The sequence below is a fragment of the Syngnathus acus genome, chromosome 6 (genome assembly GCF_901709675.1).
Source record: "Syngnathus acus chromosome 6, fSynAcu1.2, whole genome shotgun sequence".
Lineage (NCBI taxonomy): Eukaryota > Metazoa > Chordata > Actinopteri > Syngnathiformes > Syngnathidae > Syngnathus > Syngnathus acus.
In genome coordinates, this window is record NC_051092.1 from 12517091 (window position 1) to 12536511 (window position 19421).

General features: G+C 39.3%; 1 protein-coding gene across 3 annotated transcripts in view; it reads right to left on the reverse strand.

Moving 5' to 3' along the window:
• The window catches only part of shank3a (SH3 and multiple ankyrin repeat domains 3a), a 122146-nt gene that overhangs the window by 94491 nt on the left and 8234 nt on the right, over nt 1-19421 (reverse strand). Inside the window, exon 1 of one of the 3 annotated variants that reach the window (XM_037254099.1) lies at nt 6854-6902. The exons of the other annotated variants lie outside the window; for them this stretch is intronic. The gene's annotated coding sequence lies outside the window, so the exon portion shown is untranslated. Of the gene's footprint in view, nt 1-6853; nt 6903-19421 lie in introns of those variants that run through there. 3 annotated transcript variants of the gene reach the window in all.

Sequence of the window (19421 nt, forward strand, 5' to 3'; positions counted from 1 at the left end):
GCTCCTGTGAGAAAATCGTTTTTACAACACTGTCGGCGCAATGATAAGATAAGCACTGTTACACGGGCTACAAAATTTGTCAATAAATGCAGGTTTCACACGCTCTGCCTTTCTCAGTCCCTCTCTCACCCATGACCCCCCCCCCCCCCCTCACACACACACACACAGCAGAGTTGATGTATTACCTATTACGTCGCTCCGGTCATACTGTCATACGGCCCACAGCAGTGGATGCTTTATGATGTTTGGGAAAATATTCCCCCTTAAAAATAACTTTATTATCAAAAGCGCCCTGAGGAGACAGCGTTGACTAAGATGCCAAGCCACAAGACAAGATGAGGGCCCCTACGAGTGGTACATTGTCTGTCACATTTCATGGGCTCTGACATTATAAAGGAAACAGCATTTGCGCCAATGGAGCAGAAATATAGTTATACGGGGACACAAAGCTCTTATAAATGTACTTCTCGATTACACATCTGCGACCACCGCCGCCTCCGTGTCTTATTGTCGTCCATCCATTATTGTCACTTCTCTGTAGCCACCTCGGTTGAGGGATAACAAGGCCTCCAACTATAATGCCTGGGTGAACACTGGGAGCAGTGAGGAATAGTCGTTCATTTTCCCTTTTACATGTACATCCAATATCGATTGGAGAAACTAGTGTCAGACACCCCCGTCCCCTCACACGCAGGCTGAATGGAAAGGCCGACGGATACTTGCTTTTCCTTTGGGTTCATTTGAATTGCTGATTAAAAATATGAGGTTATCACTGAAACCTCAATTTGATTTTTTTTCCTTTTTTAGCTGTATACACTCAAGTCCATAAATGTTCGGACAGGGAGTCAATTCACATTGTTTTGGCCCTCAGCATCACCACAATGGATTTGTAATGAAACTTTTGAAATCTTGAATTTTCTATTTAACTTTCATGTGCTATATATTTTAATTTATTATTTGACTAGAGTTTGTGTCTAACGTTATTGTGGATTACAATAATTTCAAATAAGAATAAACGGAAAAAAACCTCAAATTTTGGAAGATTAATTAGGCCAACTTTAATGTTATTCACTGGGGGCACTTGAAAAGTATTTTTTTGAGGTGTCGCTTGGTGTTGAATGTTTCAGAACCTTCTTTTAATACATTAGTGATGCTGCAATTCATTAAAACACACCTGGGTATTTGAAAGTCAAATCAAAATCTCTAAAGAAGGCATGAATATGATGTTATCACTTCTTCTACAATAATGACACCCCAAGGTTTCAGAGGGATGTAAAAGGTGCCCTTGTGTATACATTTGTATGCAAGCCCAAGTGAATGACCGAATATGTACACGCACTGCATTTGAAATTGCCCTCTTTCAGCCTAAGAGCCAACGGAGGAAAATCGGATTCCCGTCTCAAGAGAAATAAATGCAACAAAGGGTCTATGGGAAAAAGTGGACGAGCAGATAAAAGTGACTGTGTAATGAGAGAGAGAAAGCAAAGTGCAAGCCAGCTTGCAATGAGGCCCGAATAAAAGCAATGACCTCGCAATGGCATCGGAGCAGCCACTGAGCCAGACGTTTACTGCATAAAGGCGTTAGCTTCTTCGGGGTGATATAATGAGGACAACACCCTCTTAACAACAGACAGAAACATTGGGGCTGACCTGCCCTGAAAACAATATTAGTATCAAATTCACTTATAGTGGTTGCCCTGAGAACAATGTTAATATCAAATTCAAATTCACTTATAGTGGCTGCCAAGTCCACAGTTGGCAAAGACAGATAACGCCATGGCAACACGGTACCAGGGTGGATCGAGGACTTTGTCAATTCACCGTGAACTCATTTCACATTTTTCAGATACTTAAATACTATGAAAAGAGCTCATCTTTCTTGAACAGTTGCTCGTGTGCTAAATTGGCTGGCGTGTTGCTCTAAAACACCCGAGTGTCGCTCTGCGGATGATAATAAAGCCTTCCTGCTTTTTGCAGTTCCAATCCAAAGCATTGTCATTTTCTTGACCAGCGGCCAGAGTTATTATGCACGAGCCTCCATCATCAACAAACCTCGATCACTCTCTCTACACTACCTCCCATCTGCTTATGCAACCCATTTAGATTAATGGTCATTGCATCTTCCATACTCCCCTTTTCTATAGCGTGAGTCCTTACTGAGCTGGGCTGTTCACCAGCAAATCACAATATAAAAGACATATTTTTGAATGAAGGGAGGCAACCGGCGTACTTGGGACAACCCACCCAAGCGCATGCAAACTACACAAAGAGATCCAAAACAAGAACTTCTCAACTGTGAGCCACATGCGTTTATCCACAACAACCTTCTGCCACCATCATATTTTTCACGAGGGAAGTTTATGACACAAATAAAAACTTTGATATCTCTTCCGAGTACAGCATCTAAAGCCAACGCTGATACAAAAACGTAAACAGATCAAGACAAGACGAGACACCCGCTCACCCTGGCTGTACTTTGTCTTGGGCTTTCCAGAGAGCACTACTGATTTAACTTTGGGAATTGTATTCATCAGGGACATGTCCCTTGCATTTTGTTCAGGCATTTTGCAGCCCCCCAAAAAGCAATATTTGCTTGTTGGAATAATGATAAACAATGATTTCAAGAGTGCCTTAACACCATCTTGTCCGCACTTTTAAGACTATATAGACAAAATACACTACGAACCCCACAAAAGAAAGTCCTAATATTGTTTAAAGATTCTTGAAGCTAAAAACAAACAACAAACGTGGCCCAAAGATAGGAAATGAATGCAAATCAAGCTGAACCAATACACACAGTGGTTCCCATAGGTGCCTTGTACAGAGTCAGTAATAATAAGTCAGCCAGGCATCTCCGCTCATTTCGCCCTCAACAATGTCAAGACTGTGAGCCAACAATAACTTTTCCCTTATCCCCAACAGCTACTCTAGATATGTCCTTGTTAAAATGTAATATTCTTTGCACATTTAGCCATCTAAACCAAACACATCTTATTTATGTCATTCATTTGGTTGTGAGGGTTGCTTATAGACCTTAGTAATCAACGTCATGTTCAAGTAGAAGAACAAGAACAAAAACACTGTTGGAAAAAAATCAATCATCAATTTTCTGAAAACTGGCCATGTTTTGTTCAATATAATGAAGTCAAACAGCATTTTTTTTAGAGCATGTTTTATATTAATCCTATGGGAAATTTATATTGTTTTATTGATTTTGAACTCACACTCCCCGCAAAAGTATTATTATGGCAAAGCCAATCCCTTTACTTTAGCTGTCGACACACGTGTAAGTAAAAGTATACTGTAAGTATTGAGCTGTTGTCTCAGATTAACCTTTTGTTTTCAGTCTTCAATGAAAAAGATTTTTCCTCACTGTTCCATTTACTTTAAGAGGGCAATGTACTCCCAGGTCACAATCAGGATCCTGAAAGGAACATTTCATTTGCTCATCTCATGCTTGCCTAAATTCAATATATTTCGACATATGACAAACTTCCACCTGCATGCACTCAACCCCAAAATGCCAGAAATAAAATTAGAGTTAGAGGATGGACAGGTCACCAGTTAATGACAGATTAAACTAATGAATGTGTCATTTTACATTATAATGGGTTTTCACTGACTATTCTTCTTATTAAGGCTAATCTCAGCATTGCTATGTAAAGCGTTGACTAGGATGCCAAGCCACAAGACAAGATGAGGGCCCCTACGAGTGGTACGCTTACATTTCATGGGCTCTGAGATTATTACTCTGTTTCAGTTTACTGTATGCTTCAACGGATGCTTGCACTGGTTTTGAAAAATGGAGTGAATGGCAAGTGATGACATCAAGCAGGAAGCAGCATGCAGACATGTCTTAGCCATTTCCAACTGGGTATCTACACAAGCTCGCACTTTCTCATTTTAAACTTGGAACCGTGCCTGTATATCCGGCAGAGACAGACTATTAAAATAAAAGGAAGTGTTATCCATCCTCTCCATGTGTCTCTCCACACTTGAAAATGCTTTGGGTGGAAATTGCACTTGGGGCTTTGTTACCCTCATATCATCACCTGGCATCATGTCAATAGATATATTGTCCAATTATTTTCAGTCAATATGGTTGGAGTACTATATAAAAGATGGATTGATGTTTAAAATAATATATATAGATACAGCGCACCATAACATTTAAACACCTCTAGAATTTGGAAGCAGACCAACTTTATGGCAGTTAGCCAGTCAGCAGACTTTCACTCAGCGTTTAAAGGATGAATGCCAAAATGTTGTTTTCCATTTTCTTTGGCTGTTTTCGTGCTTTTTTCTCTCGTGGGGTATGCAAGACTGTCTAGTGACGACTAAAAAGTCAAGGCATCACCCACAATTAGAGTATATTTTTGCTCTCTCATTAAAATCAAAGTGTGTCTGGCGTGAGCACGTTGCATGCTACTATCAAAGGTCTTAGCGATTGTCCCACGTATCAATGACCCATCGCACCTGATTTGCATGGTTGCATCTCGCTTATGAGGAGCTATAAGTGGCGCTTCCTCGGGTGACGAGCCTCATCACGCACAGTGAGGGCAGTCGACCGCCTGCACCTGTCATGCCTTAACTAGCAAATGGCACCTTTTATGAGATTTTACGCTCATCCCTAAATGCACGTTTTGCCTTTCAGCGGCGCCGTAAAACGTAGCAGTTCCTGCTCATTCATGCACGGATGACGAAGAGCGCAGCTGGCAATCAAGTTCACTTGAGGAGTTTGTGTATGGGTCACGATCAATGATGCCAGGAAGCTCACTTGCTTATTTGGCATGAGAATGGAGAATACAACGAGAAGCTTGTATTATTGTATTTATTTGTTTGGAATGTTCTGTTTGGAAATTGCGAACATGAGGCAAAAGCAGGAAGTAATTGCCTGCAATTTGTTTCAAAAGGTACAGCTGGAACCGTCATCAACAAAGTCCAGCTTTACCCATTACATGAAATCAATCTAAAAAGAGTCTCAATCACACAAGTCTGGTTATCCAAGATATACCGTAATTTTCGGACTATAGGTCGCTCCGGAGTATAAGTCGCACCAGCCATAAAATGCCCAAAAATGTGAAAAAAAACATATATAAGTCGCTCCGGAGTATAAGTCGCATTTTGGGGGGCAATTTATTCGACAAAATCCAACACCAAGAACAGACATGAACGAGCAACAACAGGCTAAACGATACGGTATGCTAACGTGACAAACACAAACGAGGAGCTGAGAACGGGCCTGACGTAACATTCAGTTATTTAAAAAAAACTATTACATAAATAACACGTTTATAAAACCATCTGTGTCACTCCAATTCATTAAATCCATCGATCGTCCTTTGTCAACAATGCCGTGTGCCGCGCCGCAGTTCAAATTATTCCACAGGCCCATACAACGATATATAAACTATATTTTAAATAACTATCACATAAACAACAATATTATCAAACCATTTGTGTCACTCCAAATCATTAAATCCATCAATCAAATTTCTCGTCTTTTATCGATCGTCCTTTGTCAACAATGCCGTGTGCCGCGCCGCAGTTCAAATTATTCCACAGGCCCATACAACGATACATAAACTATATTTTAAATAACTATCACATAAACAACAATATTATCAAACCATTTGTGTCACTCCAAATCATTAAATCCATCGATCAAATTTCTCGTCCTTTATGTCATCCTGGTGACAGAGGACATGTCCAGAGGATATGGCGCTTTAAAGTGTTAATTACTTTATTTGATTTTTTTCTCTCTATTTTTCATGTTTTGAATATGTTAAAGATATCAAAGCATGTGAAGTGATCAACTATACTAAAAATAACATGTGAAGTGGTCAACTATACTTCTAAGTAAGTGATGTGTTAATGATCAAGTAAAAATTTGTGAAAAAAAACATATATAAGTCGCTCCTGAGTATAAGTCGCCCCCCCACCCAAACTATGGAAAAAAACGCGACTTATAGTCCTAAAATTACGGTATTGACATTTACTATTCCCACCAGAGATTCAATACTGGGACACTCTGCCAAAGATTTAACGAACCAAGGTGCAGGTAAATATGTCAAACAACCAGGAAGTTCAGTCAGAGATGGGGACTTGAGTCACATGACTTGACTTAGGTTAAGAATTTTAGGCTTGGCTAAATCTTGTGCAAGGCTTAACTTTACTTTGACTTTGTTATTCAGGGGATTGGAATTGACAACATGTTTTAAAAGGTCTTGCCAGTTGATCGCATTCTCAAGAAAGTGTCTTTAGTTTTTTTTTTTTTTGTTTTTTTAATGGTTGTCCTTTGTGTGGGACTGGCGAACTGGCAAGATTCATCATAATAATAATCATAACAATAGACAATATAGAGACTGGATTGTGAATGTGTTAGTACATGTAACTAATAAAGGTACAGATAGCTTTAATGATACATGCTAATACTGAGTCAATCATTAACAATGCATCGTAAAATACACTACGCCATTTTCCACACTTCAGCTTGGTCTATAATTTGAGAAAATAACACGTGTGGACTGACCAAAAGTATACATTTTTGGAAAAATATGAAATTCACCAAAATGTGACTGAAGAGGTTTCGGCCCTACGCCAGCGATTTGTAACTGTGACTTACTTACATTTGAACCTCTTATAACCAGAGTAACTTGGGAAATACTTTTTATGACTTGAACATACTGTAAATGACATACTCTCACCTCTGGTTCTTCTGGTGGTTGTTTACAATAACAAACACAGCAAGTCTTAAATCTCAAGTCAGCTACACAAAAGTCGAGTATGCCACCATAAGGACATCATCTAACTCGCAACTGTGCATGTCTACCCCAAGAATTGCAACACGTACCGTGCTTCAATCCGAATGGATGAACGGGTCGTCAATGAGTAGAAAAAGCTCATCTGGTTATCTGTAGTGTCAGAGTGTAGCCTTTGAGAAGGTTAACGCCTCTCCTACCATGAGAGGTAAAGACGTAATAGGATCACAGGCTGGCCTCATTGCTGACACGCGCCACAAGACTATAAATAGATTAAAATAATGTTATTGGGCGACTGTATCACATCGAAGCTTTGATTGATTGTATTTTAGCCATGTCACCACAATGTAGATTTTCCTGGTAGTGCCTGATTGATATTAAAGCAGGAAATAAAACCCGCCAAGTATGAACTCTTGAACCTCAGCTTAAATGTGGTTCAACTTGTCACTGCCCCCCACTTGACCGGCAGCATTAACGCTACACAGTGGGAGGCCTGTTTTGAATGGGGCCCATCTTCTGCCATCGTCAGTGACCAAAGATTGCCCAAAATATTTGAGGAATATTTGGGATGTTGCATACAATATTATTTTCATATCAAACAATCATGGATTTAGCATGTAAATTATTTTTTTGTTACTCAGTATAGACCTACACATAACCACCAACATTTTTCCAGGTACTCACTTTTGCTTTGAAAACAAAATAGAGAACTCTGAAAACTAAAACCTGTCATGGCTTGTCCATGAAACTGTCACTTTCATCGTACAATAACCTTAACGCCTCCCCCAAATCCAGAGATCTTCGAAAACAAAGATGTTATACATCCTTGAAATTAATAACCACACTTGGCTTATTAGCAAAATACTTGAAGACCCCATATGTCTCCAGTAATTGCCCATGCAAATACTAATGATTTTTGCATCATGGTGCCAATAGAATTACCTTTGCCTTCTAATAGAGCGATTTCCTTCTCTACCCCTCGTTATTTACAGTATATGAGGCTGGAATTTCCAGTTCCAAGGTCTGACCCTGCTTAGCTTTCAATATAAGATCGAATTAACCATTCGCATCTCCTTTAATACACTTTACAATTTTACCTGCACCATAAGAGGCCAAAGGCAGCAAATAGACCATTTAATCTATCACAGTTTCAGGGAGACCATCACCACTCAGCTAATCTAGCTATCCATCTTAGTCAAGGTAATGTTGATTGTCAGTGGCACGGAATCCTTACAGGAGGCTGTGGTTGATTTTTCCGGCAAAGCTTCTGCAGCCTGGCCGCGCTCGCGTCCATCATATGTGCACTGACAGATGTCAAGTAGCATCCCGCTTCCATACAAATGAGCAAAGCAACTTTCTATCCAGAAAGTATCTTCCAATGCTTTATCAAAAAAATACGTAAGATGGAATTTCCATCTTGTGTCTCAGGCTTGGGAGAGTCATAAGTAAAATGAAGAGGAGATGAATGCTGAGTGAGCCACTTGATCCACCATGCTGCAGCACACTTTGGTCTGTGTGTGAGTGTGTCTGTGTGGACGTCAAATGCTAATAGCTTCCATAGGAATACGATAACAAGAACTGCACACAGAGAATGGCAAATGTGAACTGGAGCCCACTGGGGGAACTAGCAAGCACGAAAGGCACTCGGTGCCTTACTGTATACAGTGAATCCTCACCATTTTATGAGCTGCAAAAACTGGCCCACCAAAAATATAGTACATAATTACCTATAGCTGGATTATATCAATTTAAGCAAATATAAAGCGGGAATAAATAAATGAAATAATGCTTACACACTGTAAGGATGGATTAATGTCATTTCAGTTCATTTCAATAGAGAATTTTGATTTGAGTTGTACCATCAGGGAAGCTCTCAAGTATAGTATAATATAAACTGCGCTTTAAAGTCGTATTTTGGCAAATTCAGGAGTAACTGAGCAGTAAAGACATCCAACTGTCAGTTTACAAGAGCTAATAAAATCCAGCAAACACTCGGACGAGGCTCGTGAGATTCTTTCTCAAAGCTGCTGGCATCTGAAAGCGACTGGCTTAGGACGTTAAAACCTTGACCCCAGCGTAAAGACGCGAGAAATTGTCGTACATGTAACACTGTACTGAGCTGAGGGAGAAGTAATGATGTGGAATGCATTATTTTCTTAATCAGCTCTGGCACCCTGTGACAGGACGCGCCAATATGTTCAGAAACCCTCTGACATCTGGCTATCATTTTGACACTCTTATAATCATGTTTAGCTTAATTACATTGATGTTTGTAGAGCTCATTATAATACTGTATCATTCCAGATGGAGTTAGTCACAGCTGTAACGGATGTCGTTTACATGTCGATGAACTGTTTGTGTTCGAAACACCAACAATGCGTTGAGCAACTCCAGTAAAAATGCATATAACATTATAAATGTGTGCTCATTCTAAATAGATTTATTGCTGATTTAGAGCAACCACTTGTGTCTGAGTAGAAGTTGTTTGAAGGTTTATCAATATAATGTCTATGCTCATTTTTGCTCGATCGTCATTGGCGTTCCATTTTAGATCCAAGCATTTGGATAGAAGACTGTTTGGAGAAAATATGTCCTGTAGTTTGGTTGAACATTTTGGTCTTTAAATACACAATGTGTAATGAGTCCGTTTTTCAGTAAAAATGTAATTGGGAGTGAGCATACTGTGCCTTTTATTTGGAGACGTGTAAAAGAATTGTTTTTTTTCATTTCCTCAAAAGGATGTTGTAGAATATTCTCCCATGTCTTCACACTTTGAGAGTGAGAACAGGTGCTAAGGAATAAATTTAAAATTTCTTTTGTTCAGATTAAGTGTGTTTCAGTTTAATCAGAAGAGGCTAAACTCTCAATAAAGTTCTTGAGTTGACAAAAAGTCCTTAAATACTTTAACACCAAGTTCAAATCTAGCAGTCATGCAATAAGAATATAACACTGGTCAACAAATTATTACTGAATGCTTTGATCGGAATTTCAAGTACCTACACTTTTCCGGATTGGATTTTAGCACAGATTCAAAATCTACCCTCATTTTTATTCTCTCGCTAGCACATCAGGTTTTCTCCATAATAATTTAATAATACAATTATGTAATATACCGTAGTATTATATTTTGTAAGATTTTATGAATTGAGTAGCAGGTTCAGTAGCAATTGGAAAATTTGGGGAAACATCATAGCTATAATTTACAAAGCATGGTAAAATCTGTATTGCGCAAGTATTTATAGGGCAAATTTTAAAATGAAAATATCTTAACCCTTGTTGCTATTTAAATTTTTTAGTCAAAAAATGTTTAGGGTTGCAAATGTGAGCAAATATTTCCGATTCAAATTAAAACACGCAATGTTTTCAAATCGTGTTTTTTTTTTTTTTTTTTTAGTAATATTGTCATAATACTAATCATGCTAAATTTGGTCATGGTAATAGAGTGATGTGAAACTTGTACATTCATCACTGGTCACATCTTTCCGATTTTCAGTTAGTATTACTCTAATGTACAAGCCTGCAAAAAAAAAAAACTCTTAGTGCATTGGACTGTATCAAGATGAGTGCTGGAGGGGAAAATGAGTGCAAAGTGTTTCCAGGAGAGTGAAGAAAAAAGTTCCTACTTTACTTTCAAGGCTTTTCTTCATGAAAAATTAACTCTGACACTACGGAAATCGAAAATCATGGCTCTTGCTAAAGTGTGTGTCGGCGTACACTGGCGCTGGTGTGCAACCATGCGTGTGTGAGTGTGTTTACAGGGCTGAATACATTTATTTTTAGTGTCCATGACATTGAAATAACAAAGTGGGATAGCAAGTGTAATGATACTAATATCTGTATACACAAACCCAAAATGTGTGCCAAGCCTGAGTGACCTTGGGGAACTTGGGTTTGGGTTACTTGAACTTGGTACCCTTGCTGCTTTTTCGCTGTGCTCTTAATTATGTTGCATCTCCTACAATTGACATTAGTGCTGCTCATGTGGCATGTTTTGTAATTACCTTTCACTAGAGCAATAGCATTGAGTGAGCACCACGACAGGATGAGCATAAGATAGCAACCAATGTTAGCAAACTAACTTTCAAAATTGCAAAAATCGCTTGAGTCGACTCGTTTTTTTGTTTTTCTACTAAAATCACCAGAGTGCGTAATTCTTGGAGCTTGACCCTGGATATGAAGTTGGCCAGGTCTTGGAATGTTGGGCCCCACATTGTTCCAATCACTTGCATTGGCAAGTGGCGCTATACTGGATGTCAAATATTTAACAATTAGATTAGATTCAAATTTATTGTCAATGTACAGCACAAGAACAGTACAGCGAAAAGAACTTTGACATCCAACCTGAAGTGCAAAAAGCAGTAAAGTGCAGAGTAAAAAGAATACTGAGCAGTAGGTACAGTGCAATCAGGTAAATATGAGGTGAGTTATACTATGCGGGATAATAAAACAATTACAGTCAATCAGCAAAGTTTTTTGCGCCCCGGGCCTGAAATGCCTCACTAATCAGACAACACACAGATGGTTGACTACTGACCAGATGCTGTTAATGACTGCTTGACCTTCTGATACCTTTTAAAAGGTGTCGTCATCATGGTGAAAAGATTTATAGCAGTGGCGCAAACGATGAACCACGGTTATGTGGGGGGGTTCACTGTTCGTGAAAAAGATTGAAATGCTCAGTGTTCAATGCTTGCTAACTGGATTTGAACTGCTGAGCACTGAGAGGGCTTTCATAGAGACCTTTGCGTGGCTGCCATCTTGGCAACGCTTGCCTCATCAGCGGCTGTGTGATGTGGCAAAGCGACGCTCACGTGCGTTCAGGCCGAAGGGAGCACTAACGCAAACAGATGAGGATTGATGTCGTCCTGTGTGTCGCCTTGGCAGACGGACCCCCCTCCCATTCAGTTCATCCTCTGTGTCGCCATCTCACAAGACTTTGGCTGGACTGTTTCCCAGCATGCTTTGGAAAGCCCTTTCAGAAAGGCCAGAGCTCGCTCTTTGGACTCTTATTTAAGATAAGGGCTACTGGATACAAATTACTTCCTGGCTATTTAGTTTTCAGCTAAATTGTTTTTTATATCCTTGGACTTTTTCTATCCAGCCCTTGTTCTTTTCTTCTTGTTGTTTGGTGTCTTAAGAGGCCGCTGCCTTCTGCTGCGTTCTCTGAATTAAGTCGTTTCAATTGAATTTCCTTCTTCATATGACTGTAAAATGTTTAGGCCACCACAAGTTTCATTGGTTATTTTGTCTATATTTTTTATTTTTTTATTTTTTTTTCGGGGGGGGGGGTCATGCTATTTATTTGTCTTGGTGTCATTTGTTTGTATTTAAAAAGAAACACGACATTTAACTTATTTGGTTATGACAAAGGAGACAAACTACATTTAATATAAGACTAATCAGAGCAGAGCGAATAGAACAAAAAAATGCACTTAAAGCAGCTAAATTGTTTATAAAAAAAACAATAACAATAATAATATTTTCATGACACGCTTGATCCAACGATCAAGAATTAAGACGACCATGGGTGAAGTTAAGAGGTTGAATGAGATGGGTGGCTTTTTATTTTATTTTATTTTATTTTATTTTATTGACATTAAATGGTGACAGGAGTAATGTCCAAAGAAAAAGAACAGCAGATTTGGACAGAGTGGCACGCATAATGCAATCCCATCTCCTGGCTTTAGACAAACCCCAGTGTCCTCTGTTAATCCAACTGTTCCCACATCCATGCTGCCAGGCTGGAATGTGTGTGCAGTGCTGGATTGAACACACAAGCCGATAAATGACACCCAGAGAGAGAGCACACAAATGGCTTGTTCACCACCAATGTAAAGTCGCGAATCATTGCACGTTGGGGAGAATGTCAATGTTCAAATGACCATGACGTCACCTCACTTCATCTTTATTTAGTAGCAGCTTTCAAGTCACTGCGGTGACTAAGGCCCACCGCACAATGCTGCTGAATTTGACCAAACTGGAAAATCACTAGAGATCAATTGACAAAACAATGAAAATAGCTTGAATGCAGATTTATAGCCTTATTCACTGTCACCGTAGTTTCAACGTGATAAAACGTGGGTGGACTCCCTGTAGTTAATAAAGGTTTACGAAACTAAGACCACAGGAGGGAACATTTTGGCCAAACAGCTTGCTGAGCAGCATTGTCAGGAGTTTCAGGTTAATTCATTTGTGACAAGCAAACTAATGTGACAAGCAACTAACCTCAATGTTGCGATGATTTCAACCTCTCTGTTAGTTTAATGGAAATAACTAGTTGAAATAAAAATATTTTCCAACTAATTACATCTCTCATAACCTATCCGATTAAATATTACAGTTCCTTTGTGTCTCGTACACTGCGGAGTTGCCAATAGCAACCAGTTTGGTGGTTGAAACAGCTGGTGGCGTTAATAAATTGGACGACTTTGTTTTGTGTGTACGCGTGTTTACTGGGCGGTAGCAACATAGATAAGTGGAACTGTGGAGCTCAGGGTCCAGTCATGCATAACACAGAAACAGCAATCGAACAGAGGCGGAAAAACAAACCACCGTGACTCCAAACTGGAACACCTGCTATCAAACTTGACGTGTTTCAGTCTCTGGTCCGCCATAAAGAATTTCATGCAAGCATGTAGAAAAAGTTCAGGACAACATGCAATCCTCGGGTTAATTAAAAATCACTCAATAGTCAGTGGTCAAGTTTAGAGCTTCCACTCTATGTTGACAACATCCACCTTCGCCACCACACCAGCCACTCTATTTGCTGTTGTTCCCTACAGATACAGATTGCATTTAACCTATAATCTCATGTTAAAGGGCATCATGGAAATGACAACGGTGCTCCCCAAGCCAATAAAGAAGAGCAGGAACCCCTCAAGAGTCCTACCTGACAAGAATTTTAACTGGGGGTAATTTAAAATAATTATGCCTCTTTTGTTAGATGGCAAAAGGTGATCATAGCTCACGGGAGCGAGTGAAGCCAATGGAGATTAATTTTGACACCAAAAGCAGGCACAGGATTTTGTCAGGATCCTTTTTTGAGCAGTTTAAATATCTTCAGAATGTATCACTATGAGGTAGATTAGGTAAAATAGAAAATGATGATGATGTCGAAAATGAAAATGGAGTGCACTCATCATCAGCCGCAAAAAGACCACTGTGATTACATTTATAATTATAATTTATGGTGACGGAGATGACAAAACCTAAGTTCATAAAGTTTTTGTTTTGTATTGTATACACTTTTGGTATTGATTATGTGTGCCTAAAAAGTAGGTGGCATGTTTCAAGAAACTCTAGAACAAATATGTTTTTTTTTTACACTAGCATTATTTTATTCAAGGGTCAAACTAAAATTAATCCAATTTGAATGAAGCTGTGAATCTTCAAATTTTCTTTTGTTGAATCCTGCGCTTGTGTTAGTGGTTTTGCGTTTGGGTCACAGTGTCCCCCCTTTCCCAATATGTATCAAATCTTCAATGTGGAAGGAAAAAAATGTGCTCATTTCATGGAAATGTGCGTTTGTGGGCAAATGAACATTTTGTTCAGATGTTTCAACCAGCAGGGTAAATACTGCGTGTCCTCATTAGCCTCATTCAGCTCAACCCTTGCTTTGTTAATTGACATAAAAACAAACGCTTGCTAATGAAAGAGAAGCTAACGTTAACCGACAGCACACAGAAACTTATGCTGTTTCTCAGTGTACGAGTGTCTGTGTTTTGATTTAGATTTTTTTTTTTTGCAGATGTAAATTTTCAAGATTAATCGTGCACAACTACAACATACATACGCGCTTAGGATTCAAGGTAATTTCCATTGAAGAGCACTATATTATTTGTGTTACTTGCATCATCCAGATGACATCAGTGTAATGACAACAAAACCAACAAAACATCAAGAAAAGTGGACAGTGTCAGAATGAAGAGGTTCTGTTTCAGCCTATGGGAAATAACAGAGTTGATTTACTCCTGTGGGAAGACGAGAAAAGAGAGTGTCTGCCTGTAACCTTGGAGACAAAAATGAATTTTTTTCTGATCAATTTGAGGTTGGTTTTTTTTTTCGAAATGATGTACCCAGATTGTTTGTTTGAGACGTACAATGAATACCAGCTGGCAAGATGTAAATTTGAGGGACATCTCAGTGTTTGCATGAGCGTCAAAAGTTTGACTTCGAAACCATGCTCAAATACTCACACCGTTTTGTGAGGAGATGTGTGTGTCTCCTCTGTGGGATTTTGTTTGACTTGTTGCGATGGTGACAAACGCTTAGGAAGAGAGTGGTGGAAAGAAATGCCAATTATTGTGTGTGGTGGTGGTGTTGGGGGGGGGGGCAAAATTGTTAATCTCTTTCCCACATGGGACCAGATGACGCAGCACAAAGCCCGGCACACACTACAATGCCCACCAGATTCGGTCAGGTGCCAAAACATCCCAGATGATGCAAAGAGTGATGGCGGCTGCCAAGGAACGTTGTTGCATGCCGACTTCACAAGGGGATAAGCGAGAAAGACTTCATGTGTGTGGATAACTAGGCAGAGATCAATGACTCCCATTTGTCCATTAAAGCCCGTTAAAACACTGTTGACAAACCCGCTTGTTAAGTTTCTCACCGGCTCATTTGTCTGGAAACTTAATAGTGGTGTTAAACTTGTAGATAAATGACAATAGCAGACGGTAAACCAAAATAAAGCTCATACTTAGTTGTTGCTCAGCTTGCTTACTACACTTGCAATGTTTATTTTTATTTTTGTTATGTATGTGGTGGAAACAATCTGGTTCGCCTTCCAAATAGCAAGACGTATGTTTTATGTCGTGGTCGGGACACATTATTTTATACCCACGGATTCATCTTTGGTTTGTAAATATGTTTATGTTGTTAGCGTACATTCTTTTAGTCTTTTTTAATAAGATACTTTTGCTCTTCTTGCTTTGCCTTTGATTGTCGCCTTAAAATAGGATACGTGTCAATTGATAACTCTCTCTGTACGGAAAAACTGTCTGATGGTTTTTTTCCTAACAACTATCCAGCTAAAGGAAACGAAAGGGGAAACACCATGTGACCAATTACCCGAAGCGTTGAGCCATGAAAAATTAGGTTATACTTATCCTCAGTTTACAAGAATTTACAATCTACTGGGTTGGGGATTTAGAGCGGAGTATGTTGCTAATATTTGTAATCAGTCGGCTTGTGAAGTCCTTTGAGACTTTTGTGATTCATGGCTATACAAATGAACTTGACTTGACCATTAAAATAATAGTTAATGGCGATATCATTAGTAAAGTCACATTAAAATAAAAAATAAAAACTCCTGAAAATCTATTTATATATGTTAAATTCTATGCAGCCATTGCATACAGTATATCATATGCCTCACGCACAGCGGATTCCAAAAAAAAAAACAATATCCTCTTTCAGTTCAGGGCATCGGAAGCTACAATCACCGTCTAAATTACACACAGCACCTTCACGTAAATTAATGTTGTGCCGTTTCATATCCTTTCAACTGGGGCTCTCATCCATTGACGCAAAGCACTGATGAGCTTAATAGTGCTTTGATTAACCTGACTTCTCTCCTGTAAAGTACCCGGAGTAGGTGAACAACACCAAACCACAACATTTAAAGTCATTTTACACTTGCGCAGAACATGTCTCAGCACAACACGAGAACAGAGGGACACAAAACCTCAAGGTCCACACTGCCCCCCCCCCTTCTCTCGCCTCTTGTTTGCTGCAGAGGTTTCTCCCGTCGCTATGGTAACTTCGGTTTCCTGCCAAAACCACTTTCACTGCACCAGAATCGACACTCATCCTTTCTTAATTTCCTCTTTTCCCACTCGTGCTCAACTGTGCCATTTCCTGTTTTCACCTATGCCTGTCTCAAAGTTGGGGGGGGGGGGGGGGGGTTTCGTGGATAACAATTAAAAATCATCAAACTCAAATGGGAAATGAGCCTGAGATAATGAAGGATTTACAGTGCATTGTTTGATGGCTCATGCTTCAACTATCAACAAGCAGGAGAAATTACTAGTTTTGAAGGAATCATGAATCGGTGACATTCATTTGAAGGATGCTTCATTATTTGTATATAATGAGATGACTTTTGATTAAGCTCAGAGTGAAGCTGTTTCAACACTGCTGTGACTCGAGAATGTTGATTTTCTTATTAAATTGTGACAGGATCATTAAATCCAGATCATTGCAGCATGATTCACGTTTCCAGATTACCACAGCCTGTATGACTATAACCAGCACATACAATACAGTACAGTACACATGAGGAACTTCCATTTCTTTCTAAAAAGGCATAGTTACTTAGAATTCAATCAGACAATCCAAATTCAGAAACATTTGCAAAATGTAACATCACCAGTCCTTTCTGAGGCCTTAGGAAAGTCAAAACAAAACAGGTTTCACTATTCTTTGACCTTGCTGTCTAAATAAGCTGTCACTTAGCAACTATCACCATTGGGAATACCGAGTGGACACCAGCGGAGCGGCAGACAATACTTCATAAAAGACACTGTGACCTACACACACAAAAAAACCCTCTCACAGTTCCCTCAGACTATTTGTTTTGCAAGGGAACCTTGTGTATCCTCTCACCGACAGCAGCCGTTATAATTGCGTATGGTGGCCATAGCCTGAGAGAATCTTGGCCAGAATTTTGATGTGTAACCTAATGAGGTCTGGGAAACCACCCGAATGCAATCCGTTTTTTTTTTTTCTTGGTTTCAATCGAGGAAGGGGCACGGCGACTCCGTGAGGACGAGACCCCTCTCTGTTTCACACAAAGACTAGCACATAAAGTGCTATTGCACGGCAAGCTAATCACCCCCGAGCCGAGCAAGCAATTTGGTCATAAAGTGAGATTGGAGAATTGGTTGTCAAATTGCAATTGTTAGCGCTTTGACTTGTGGACTTGAATATGAATAAAGTTGTCATTGTTGAGTACAGAACATATTCACTGCAACCGATAATCAGTTGAAACCCTCTGTGCAGTTTGTTTGGAAATAAGTTGATCCTTTCACAAAGTGCACTTGTGGAATATACTGGAGCCTCAAATAAAACTTAGAAGTTTAAACCATTATCATACGGTGTATTTCAGCAAATTTTGCGGACTATGTCATTGAACATCTAAGTTTTGGTGTTCGGCTCTTCCTCTTAGCTCCTCTCAATGGCACGACATATTTTTTTGTCCTTAACGTGAAAATATAATGCCATTTTTTCGCATGTTTGTTCTGTCTGGCTGGCGACTAAATTGACAATAGGGCCTGGGGATTGGAAATTTACCGTAATTTTCGGACTATAAGTCGCGTTTTTTTTCATAGTTTGGGTGGGGGGGTGACTTATACTCAGGAGCGACTTATATGTTTTTTTTCACAAATTTTTACTTGATCATTAACACATCACTTACAAGTATAGTTGACCACTTCACATGTTATTTTTAGTATAGTTGATCACTTCACATGCTTTGATATCTTTATCTTGAACATATTCAAAACATGAAAAATAGAGAGGAAAAATCAAATAAAGTAATTAACACTTTAAAGCGCCATATCCTCTGGACATGTCCTCTGTCACCAGGATGACATAAAGGACGAGAAATTTGATCGATGGATTTAATGATTTGGAGTGACACAAATGGTTTGATAATATTGTTGTTTATGTGATAGTTATTTAAAATATAGTTTATATATCGTTGTATGGGCCTGTGGAATAATGTGAACTGCGGCGCGGCACACGGCATGGTTGACAAAGGACGATCGATGGATTTAATGAATTGGAGTGACAGATGGTTTTATAAACGTGTTATTTATGTAATCGTTTTTTTTAAATAACTGAATGTTACGTCAGGCCCGTTCTCAGCTCCTCGTTTATGTTTGTCACGTTAGCATACCGTATCGTTTAGCCTGTTGTTGCTCGTTCATGTCTGTTCTTGGTGTTGAATTTTGTCGAATAAATTGCCCCCCAAATGCGACTTATACTCCGGAGCGACTTATATATGTTTTTTTTCACATTTTCGGGCATTTTATGGCTGGTGCGACTTATACTCCGGTGCGACTTATAGTCCGAAAATTACGGTAGTTATGAAGAGTGTTAGAAGGATGTTTTTTTTTTTTTACATAAACATTCAGAACTGAAAGGAAACAAAGGCAAGATTGTTTTGTGGGTAGTGCAACTAAGATCTCCATTTATATGCTCCCCAGACGGATTATCTGTGTTCATCACATTCCCCATTAACAATGAGGTGTTTTGGGACTCCCATCAATTTGAAATGTGGATATCCAGTTTCCCTGCACAACTAAAAAAGGGGTTGTTTTCCTGACTCATGGGGTTGTTAACCAACTTGCTGGGTAGCTGTGGACTTTGATCAGGTTGAGTTCTGTTCCATTACAAGTTTGATCTAGTCCATGACTAAATTGGCCCCAAAAAAATTCGACATTCAAAAAAAACTGCACATGAGACGCCAGATAACAGATAACTTGGAAAATTCTAAAGTTGGTGCACTCAAAAGTCCAGGTACCCCACTACTATCTGACAAACAGCCAAGCTTCACTAATATCACCGACCTGCATCTACATAGCAACAGACACATAGTATTTCCCTCACCCACAAATTTAACTGAAAGGCCAGAAAAGAAGTAATGAGATTCTCGGT